Source organism: Pelodiscus sinensis, chromosome 9 (genome assembly GCF_049634645.1).
Source record: "Pelodiscus sinensis isolate JC-2024 chromosome 9, ASM4963464v1, whole genome shotgun sequence".
Classification (NCBI taxonomy): domain Eukaryota; kingdom Metazoa; phylum Chordata; order Testudines; family Trionychidae; genus Pelodiscus; species Pelodiscus sinensis.
The window spans coordinates 46026981-46037345 of NC_134719.1; the positions used below are offsets into that span (position 1 = coordinate 46026981).

General features: G+C 43.2%; 1 long non-coding RNA gene across 1 annotated transcript in view; it reads left to right on the top strand.

The window, feature by feature from the left end:
- The window catches only part of LOC112544212 (uncharacterized), a 107325-nt gene that overhangs the window by 96157 nt on the left and 803 nt on the right, over positions 1–10365 (top strand). The window lies entirely within an intron of this gene.

Consider the following 10365-nt stretch of genomic DNA (forward strand, 5'->3'; position numbering starts at 1 on the left):
AAACCCCTTGGTGTATAAAGATATTAATGATGAGCAATTTCACTTTCACTTACTGTAATGCTACATATCTATAGCCCTCATATGTGGAGGATTAGGGGAATCACCATGTTAGTAATAATCTAAAATGTCAGATGTATATGTTTCTGTACTGTGCCAGCTTCCCAAAGAACAGTGTATATACAAAGAATGCTTACCACCTATGGCGGAGATAGCCATATAATAAATTCCATTTAGCTTTTCATTTCTTGACCATTTTCATTCTACTTGCCTACTAATCCATTTGCCCCTCAGGTTTATTCTAATACTTCAAACTTTAGAGCTTCAGTGAACAGCTGCCATTTAAGAAATAAACAAGACGACAAAGCGCAACCTGTCAGAGAAACGTTTCACCAGTGCTATACTAATAGGCTACATCTACACTGGCCCCTTCTTCGGAAGGGGCATGCTAATTTTGAAAGTCAGAATAGGGAAATCCGCAAGGGATTTAAATATCCCCCGTGGGATTTAAATAAACATGGCCGCCGCTTTTTTTCTGGCTTGGGGAAAAGCCGGAAAAAAGCATCTAGACTGGCCCGATCCTCCGGAATAAAGCCCTTTTCCGAAGGATCTCTTATTCCTACCTGAAAGTAGGAATAGGGTGTATCTAGACTGACAAAAACTTGCCAGCTGTCGACACTGACCGCTTGAATTTGCTTAAGAGCACTGACTTTGTAATGTACAAAATCAGTGCTTCTTGCGCAAATACTTTCACGCTCCTGCTCAGGAAAAAGCCCTCTTGCACAAGAATACTTGTGCAAGAGGGCCAGTGTAGACAGGGAAGAACTGTTTTGCGCAAAAAAGCCCCGATGGCTAAAATGGCAATCGGGACTTTCTTGCGCAAAATCGCGTCTAGACTGGCCATGGATGGTTTTGTGCAAAAGCTTTGCGCAAAAGCATCCTTGCCAATCTAGACGCGCTTTTGCGGAAATACTTTTAACGGAAAAACTTTTCCATTAAAAGTATTTCCACAAAATCATGCCAGTCTAGATGCAGCCATAGTGTCTGGAATGTTTTGGCATTTTTTAGAATGGAAAAGCTATTAAAGAGCTACCAAATTAGGTCCCAATTCTGCAAGACTTTACACACATGCTTACCTTCACAACTGACAGTAGGAAATTAACTGAAACCATCTGTAGGACCATCTGTGAAGCTAAGCATGCACATTAGCATTTGCAGGATCGGGGTCTTAGTAATTTCATATGCCATTAAGGCTATGTTTACACTATGGAGTTTTTCCGGGATACCAGAACTCCGCTGCATCCAGGGAACACATCTGCTCTTCCAAAAAAATTTCAGAAGAGCAGACACTCTTTCGGAAGCCCTGTATTCCTCATTTTATGAGGAATTATGGCTCTTCCAAATGAGGAGGTTTTTTTAGAAATTAGGCCCCATGTAGACGGGTCAAATTTCAGAAAAGCCTCTTCTGAAAAAAGAATTGGAAAAAGGTACGCAAAGCGCAATTTGTGTACCTTTTTCTGGGAAAGAAGTGTAGTATAGACATAGCCCTCGTGTTGCCAATTTTGATTGGATGTATTCCAGAAATACTCTTAATTAAAGGTTAACCTTTAATTCCTGGAGACTCCAGTCCAACCCTGGATGGTTGGCAACCCTATGTGTGTGAGAGAGAGAAAGTGAGCTGGTATTTGAATTAACTTCTTTTTTCACCCTACTGCATTATTCAGTCATAACAGGAGGAATTAAGGATAAAAAGGAAAGCTTCACCTCAGAATTTTCTTGCTTTTGTCAGTTAAGGTTAGGACCTTAATAGCATTTCAACTTTTTTTTAAATATATGTTACATATTCTGGGCTTGGGCTCTCTTACGCCTGACTGACATTCAGAAAACAACATGTCAGTCGTCTTTTAGAGAAAACATACTTGCAGCATGCAGCAGAGGAAATGTGAGCACAGCAAAGAAAGCTGTGAGCAACAGAAGATGTCAATGTCCTTCCTAAGTCAGTTGAAAATATTTTCCTGTGAGGACGAGGATCAGAACTCTAAAACAGGGGTAAAAGACAGTTAAAATATTTGTTCCAAATAATTTTAATTGCTGCTTTTTCTGTTTGCAAATTATTTAATTTTTCAAATTATTTGTTGTTTTCAAATATTCATCAGATTTTATTTGGCTGCATTTCTTGCTGGTGTGTTTACTTCAATTATGCCGTTAACTATTCAAAGTCTGTAACTGATCGTTTGAGACCTATGGTATTGTTACTGCTCCTTGGCTGAATTTCTGAAATGTTTTTAAATTAGAAATTTGAAAGCAGCAAAAAATGATCTGCACAATTGTTGAACAAAATATAATTTGAAGGTTTTTTGCATTTGTGAGCATTTAGTACACTCATAATAATTAGTATAATACTATGAACAACAAAAACTCATCACTTGTATGAATTGACTTCGTATGATACCTGATCAGTTCTAGCCAAAACTTATGGTTAGTAAGATCAAATGCTTGAATGAATGCCATAACTGTTATAGATAGTCCCAAAATGCCTCTGACCTGTCCAGGAGCTGTTGTGTTGCAGCTAGAACCTGGGACTGAGACCCTGCAGGGTTTCGATCTAGCAGGCTGCTTCAGGGGCTGTTGATTGTTCCTAGAGGGTGGAGACTCTGGCTGTGGCTGTGGCTGTGGCTGTGGCTGTGGCTGAGAGGGGACTATATAAATCTGCACAGAGGGTAACTGTGAGTAACTCAGCTCTTGGGAAAGTGCTGCCTGGGACAGAACACAGAAAATAGATGGACTTTGGGTCCAAAGAGCAGCAGATTGACCAGCCCAGTGAACCAGAGCTGCTGGCATTTGATGGGGCCTGTTCCAATGGCAGAGGGATTTTTCAGTTGGCTGCTCAGCTTGGACTAACACACACACACACACACACACACACAACCTGCACAGTGCTGTCTCCACTCCAACTACAGACCTTCAAGGGCTCCCACGCAAGATTCTGGGACTCTGACTCCAGAGGAGTGCACACTCTGGGGTGGGATATATGATGGCAGTGCAAATGCCAGATGGAGAAGTTTCCTTTCTTTCTGTGTACTTTTTAATTGATTTTGTTCATTTTCAATCTGTTCAACCCTGTTTCATTATGTTGTTAAGTAAAGGTGTGTTAATTCTAATGTAATCAGTTAGATATATCTTATTTATAATTGTTATCTTGGAGTTAGTTTCAGGTTATTACTGGAATAATTTTATTTCCTGGAGGCTCCCAAGGCACACCATAAGTGCTTACAGGGCCAGCCACATGGAGATACCACCATTGTAAATTCTTTAGGAGTGTCAGGGGTACGCCACTGACGTGGGGTGCATCCCCCTTACAAGGTCCCGGGACCTCATCCTGGCCTCTCCCTTTCAAGGTCTATACAGGATTAGCAGTCTTTCTCCCAAGTCCAGGCCCCTCTATCCGGGCATATACGGTACTACCAGTACTAGCACAAAGTCCAGGCATATATCCGGGCATATACGGTACTCTGAAGCCTAGCTCCGGAAAAAGCCTCTCCTGGCCGGGGTGTTTGCCCAGGTTGCAGTAACGGGTGGTAGCGGGACCCGGGCCCTCCCTCTCCACCAGGTCCCAGCCCAGGGCCCTGTAGGCAGGGAATCTTGCTCCTGCCTGCTCGGTGGGGAATCCAGCCAATACACACCAAGCTGGGATGGCAATCCCTTGCCCTGGGCTGCTTCCTACCACCCTGGCACCCCTATAGTCTGTCTGCCTTGGCAGCAGTCCTTACCAGGGCTGGGGCTAGCGGGGCAGGCGTTCCGGTACCTCAGGTGTGGTCGGTTGTTGGCCTCCCTCCTGGGGGCCAATGCGGGCCCTTGCTCTTGCTTCAGCTGCTGCAGGAACGCCAGGATTGCAGCCTGGGCCCTTCTACTTTCCAGCTGCCTCCCCTCTTGGCATGCTCCCTCCGTCTTTATATACTGGCTCTGCTGGGAGCATGCCCAGCAGGGCTGGAAGGGCAGGGCCCTTTCAGCCAGCTGGGCCTGGGCTACTCCCAGCCCTGCAGTGCGGGGCCTGCTCGCCCCGTCACAAGGAGCACGGGACTGCAGCAAGGGGGTGGATAGGGAATCCCCAACTAAACAACATCCCCACTGGGGTACTCCTTTTATGTTAAACCATCAGGTGCCCAGGCATACATGTGAGTGTGACTTGCTTCCGAGTAACCCAGGAAGGAAAAAGGAGGGTTACACATGGATTCTCAGAATGGAGAGGCGGAATATGACACAGATTCCTGGCTCGAGTATATAGCATTTCTCTGCCTTTTGCAGAGGGAGATGAGGAACTTGAGGACAGTGTCCTTCACAGGATTGTATGAGGAAATCACCACCTTCCTTGTTTCAGTGAGCTAGGTCATCACACAAATGGCTAGAAAATTATTCCACAGTAATGAATGAGCTTCTTTTAAATTCCCAAAACACACAAAAAAAAGTCATTTAAAAAACTAGCTCGGGTTTCTTATGGTGGTAAAAATGTTTAGCCTTTATGTAATCCTTATCACATTCAAAGCATTTTGTAAACATTGTGGAGAATCCTGCCTGCGTTATCATATTTCTATAGCACTTGGGGCTCTGGATAAGCATTTATGAAATATACATACATCATATTAGAAGATGTGTTGAATGCTACTTATGAATAAGGCATGCAGAATTTCACCTGTTATCTAATGATTCCTTACAGAACTCCTTTGAGCTAGGTGCAGGAAGTATTATTTCCATTTTAAAGATGGCGAAAAATGAGACAGAAGGGATAAATCATTTGTTTAAGGCTACAGACAAGTCACAGCCAGGACTAGAACTCAGCATTTCTTGATTCTTTCGAATATATCCAGACCAGCACTCCACTTCTACCGTAATTTAGAGAATATAACCCACGCGTTATATTTGTTTTTACAAATCCTGCTTCCTCCCCCATGGGATATATTCGGGTGCGAGGTATACAAAATTTGCTTTACACACCAGCTCACCGCCCAGTGGATGTCAGAAACACCGGTCTCAGATGGGCCTATCAAGAACCAAATGGAATGAACACATGTGAATGGAGGGTCCTGCATAGATAATGGAAACCTTAGTGCCTGACAACCAAGGAAGGAGAACATGTAGTCTCTCAACGTTTCTAACAACGTTTGCTGCTCTCCTCAGACAGGGACACAGATTCAGAGAGACTGATCCACTGGTTGGGATCATTAACTTCCCCAACTTGGGCTGCGTACTGACGAGAAGTGCAACATGAACACTGATCCATGTCCCATATTGGGACTTGCTGTGCAGTAGCCAGAGAGAAACAGAGTACTGGCATCTGAAGGTTCAGTCTGCGTTTTGGCACTTCAACTCTAGAGCTCGTCCTTGTGAAAAACAGCTTAGGGCTTGGTAAGTAACTGGAGGGCTTCCAAAAGCCTGAATAAAGACTGGGGCATGAGCCACTGTAAGTCCATAGAATCATAGAATCATAGAATCATAGGACTGGAAGGGACCTCGAGAGGTCATCGAGTCCAGCCCCCTGCCCTCAAGGCAGGATCAAGCTCCGTCTACACCATCCCTGACAGATGTCTATCTAACCTGTTCTTAAATATCTCCAGAGAGGGAGATTCCACCACCTCCCTTGGCAATTTATTCCAATATTTGACCACCCTGACAGTTAGGAATTTTTCCTAATGTCCAATCTAAACCTCCCCTGCTGCACTTTAAGCCCATTACTCCTTGTCCTGTCCTCAGAAACCAAGAGGAACAAATTTTCTCCTTCCTCCTTGTGACACCCTTTTAGATATTTGAAAGCCGCTATCATGTCCCCCCTTAATCTTCTTTTTTCCAAACTAAACAAGCCCAGTTCATGAAGCCTGGCTTCATAGGTCATGTTCTCTAAACCTTTAATCATTCTTGTCGCTCTTCTCTGTACCCTTTCCAATTTCTCCACATCTTTCTTGAAATGTGGCGCCCAGAACTGGACACAGTACTCCAGCTGAGGCCTAACTAGTGCAGAGTAGAGCGGCAGAATGACTTCACGAGTTTTGCTTACAACACAACATAACATGTCACTCTTTGAGGAACTGGACAGAGGAAGAGTGGAGCAATTTATCTGCTGAGGTAGTTATGGTTGGTTGAATACAGATAGACAACTAAAGTCTAGCTATGTGGAAAGAAGAGAATAACTATGTTTGCCTGGTGCATCAGACCCTAACCCAAGATAATTGGATTCTTAACTGCAGAGCATGAAAATATTCAGATTAAGATTTTGTCACAATGATTTTTAGTGAGGTCATGGACAGGTCACAGTCAATAAATAAAGTCACAGAAGCCGATAACCTATCTGTGATGTTTACTAAAAAGAATGGGTGGGGGCAGCGTTCCCTCTAGCAGCCCAGCCTCACAGGTGATTAATCAGCCCCGCCCACTCAGAGGCTCAGGGTTCCAGTCAGGAAACGGGTGGATTAATCACCTGTGAAGCTGTGCTGGCGTGAAGAGTAGTAGGAACACTGGTGGAGGCCTGATGTGGGGAAGACTGAAGCCTTAACATGGTGGAATGAGATCCTGAGCCCCACTGCTGGGGGTAGGGGTTTGCCCAGCAAACAGACTTAGGTGATGAGGACAATTGTCATACCAGCTGAAGGAATACAATACAAGCAATGGTGGCACAGGTTTCAGCCTGAAAAAAGAGAGTTGCCTATTCACTACAAAATCAGTTCAGTCTCCAGACTTCTTCTTGTCCTTTCTGCTGAGACTGCCCCCAAGGATGCCTGCCTGCTATGGGGTGTAAGAGTCTGGTAAGGCTAGTTACCTGCTATGAACTGGACAGAGCTCACCAACGCTTAATGTGGTGTTTTTAAAATTTACAGTTGTATTTTTATCTTTTTACTGTAACTTTGTTATTGGTTTCAGATATTTTACCGGACTCCTTTTACCTTTTGAGGATAAATATTCATCGAAAGTTCTGTCCAGAGATTGTTCCATGTAGCTTCTTTGCCACAGGATCAGATGTCAGGCAGCCAGAGCAGGCTACTGACTCCTAGACTCTTAGCTAATCCACATTCCTACAGGAAGAGTTAAGCAGACCAGCTGCTGCAGAGGTCCAACTTCAAGGCTACATCTAGACTACATGGCTCCGTCGACAGAGCCATGTAAAATAGTTTATTCGGCATAGTCAAAGAAGCGGGGATTTAAAAAAATCCCTGCTTCGTTAAAATAAAAATGGCTGCCGCGCTGTGCCGACAATCAGCTGAGACGTGGCGTGGTAAACTTTGTTCTTTTTCCACTCCCTTGAGCACCACAAAGCCTTAATCTGCCCATATTTGGTATGCTGCCCCCACAGTAATGATAATAGGGCTAATGATATAGGCAGTGAGTGGTAGGGTCCCCATGGAGGGTGTAAGGAAGGAATCATTAATGTGCTGGACTCCATTTTGAGTTTCCCTGACTCCATCTTGAACTGTGCACCTTAGTGGAGGTAAACAAGAAGTAGCTACAACTGGCTCTTTTCGCCAAGAACCTCATTTACCTCAGATGTGCACTCCGCTGCACACGGCACTGAACTTTTGTACACGTCACAGGGACAATTGCACTCAGCACTCCACTTCATTTTCCTGCCCGTGAACTGATAAAAGGACTGCCCCTCGTGGGTTGGGGGCTTCTTCGTCTTACACCTGGACAACAAGTGTGTGGTTCTGCTCTCTTCGTGACGAAGGCCCTGAGTGGAGTTCTCAGATCCAGCCACAATAAAGAAGTCACCAGAGTGATTGGAATCACTGGACCATTGTGGATGCTTCCCTTCATATCCCCTACCAAAGAGTGGGGATTTGTGTTAGGGCACACTCAGCAAGGTCCATTGGTTCCTCCCACTCATCCCGGATTCAGATCCTTGTGGTGAAAGCTCTCTGTGATCCAAAGGAGTCTGTGGTTAGCCCTGAGTAACAACAAGGGATCACCTAGTTTTCCTCCTGAACAGCAGAGTCCCTGCTGAACAGTCGCAGGTCCTAGGTCACAGCTCTTTAGTCACTTCTTACATTGCATACAGTAATATATATATTTACCTTTGCTTTATATCTAGGGGAACTGTCTTATCTGTTGTTACTTATAGTTTTGAGGGGGTGGGTTGGTTATGTTCTGGTGTTTGGGGTTTTGTTATTGTATATGGTGTTACATTCTTTAAATTGCTTTAATAGATTGGTTAAATTCATACCCAACTCTGTGTTTATTTGGGGACTAAGCCACTGGTGATAGATACAGTGTGCTGGAGAATCTGACTTCTGGTTTCTGGAACATTTAACATCATAAAGGCAGTCCAAATTCCAAATGTATTAAACATTACTAGTTCCAGGGTAACAGTGGGCATATGTGAATTCTCTAGTCCTGTTCTTATGCTGTTCCTTCTCCATTGTTTATTTGGTTGAAGACAAGGGACAGCTAGACACAAAAGCCTTGAAGATTCAATATGTTGTGCATGTTTCCAGACAGAGATCCCTACTGATCTATGTAGCTGAAGTGCAAGATAGACCAGCTAACCTTTATTTACTAGCAATATGTTTTAAAAAATGAATAATTTAAAATATTTTCTCCCCTATTACAGTGCAGTTTAAAAAGACTACAAAATAGACATGGGGACTTACCACAGGATTTACCACACTGAATCAGACCCATTGATCCATTAAATCTGGTACCCTGGTCTTGTGGTTATGGTCAAGTCTTACAAAAGATGCTTTATTAGCAGTCTCAAGCCCATAAATAAGAGAAGCACACTTGGCCCAAAACACAACTGAATTCACCAAGACATGCCCATCATTTCTAATACTAATTGCCTTAATACAAGCTAGGACTGAGCTGACTTTGCAATTGTTTAATGGTAATTCACTAGTGGAATAGTCAAAAGCAAGTTCCCACTTCAATGACTACAAAAAGTCACTGTTCTAGACATTACAAAGAACATCTGCCAAAGTAGTCTATATATATGCTTTTCAGACATTGCATATTTTAATTTTTGGTTATAAAAAGAAAAGTCATACAGCAATACAATCCTTAACACAAAATCTATTCTGAAGACAGGCATTAGTATAAAGGAAAGTTGTAACATGAAAATTAAATCAACTCGATTGTTACAATGTGTAGATGTGTAAAGAGTATTATTTTATGTTTGAATAATTTACATTCCTATGAAAGTGCCTGAATGTCTGAAGGCAAGACTAGCAGTATGTAGATAAGTACGTGTCTCAGTAGGCTTGTGCCATGTGAGAAGCCCAGAAGAATTGTTCAACATTGCAGAATAACTGAATAACTCTCCAGCATTGCAGTAGCTGCTAGAAATTCCAGTTATAGAATTTGTGCCATATATTGCAGAGTGGGGGAGGGAGGGAAAACTTATTTCTCAAGTCAGTATAATGCTCAAGAAAGCTGCTTGGATTAGCAGCTCTGAAGAATGAAGTCCTCATCCCAGAACAGCATTTCAGTGGCCACTGCAGTACTATTTGTTGCAAATTTGTTCTGAAAGGGAAAGTTATTAGGAGCAAGAAAGTAATTCAGATTCCAATGTTCCTTCAGAGCCTGATCCAAAAGCCCACTCAAGTCAGAAGGAGTCTTCTTTAACTTTAATAAGTTATGGATCTGACTCTCAACCATTTGACCAACTCCTGCAAAACCATTTCTCTAGTACGCAATTTGGAGCAAGATTTTGCAGGCATGGTCCCACTCGCCTCTCTGTTGAAAAAAGGGTGCCATGTAGTGCTGAATGCGTAGAGATGTTTGTGCTTGTGATGTGAATATTTGTCCACTGCAAACAGGAGTATGAATACTTCCTCCGCAAAAAAACCTCTCATTTTCTACATCCCATGCTTTTGCAAATACTAATCTGTTTTTCTTGTTTACAAATAGTTCCTCATTTTCTGTCAGGTTGCCAGATAGTTTCACAAAAAATACCGAACATGGCGGGAAAAAAATTGGTTGAGCAAAACAAAACAAAACAGCTGCACAAAAAAAGGGTCACTGTGCCTTTAAATCCCCACACGCCCTCTGCCCCGACCAGATGCGGCACGGGATGAATGTCCTATTTTACATGTCCAGTATTTTCTGGGGGGTTTTACCGGACAGAAGCTGCAAATACCAGACTGTCCGGGCCAATACCAGACACCTGTCAACCCTAATTTTCTGTTTCAGTCCCTATCATTTTAACTTGCTCACCTCTTCCTGTGCTAAACAAGTAGGGTCCTGCTTGGAACAAATATAATTAGTCTAAATCTCTAGATGAGCCATAGCACCGTGTGTATTACTCTGATTGGAGTCAATAGTAGTTCTGAGTATGAATTAATTAGCAGAATCTGCCCCAAAAGCACTAGTTAGATGGGAGAGATGAAA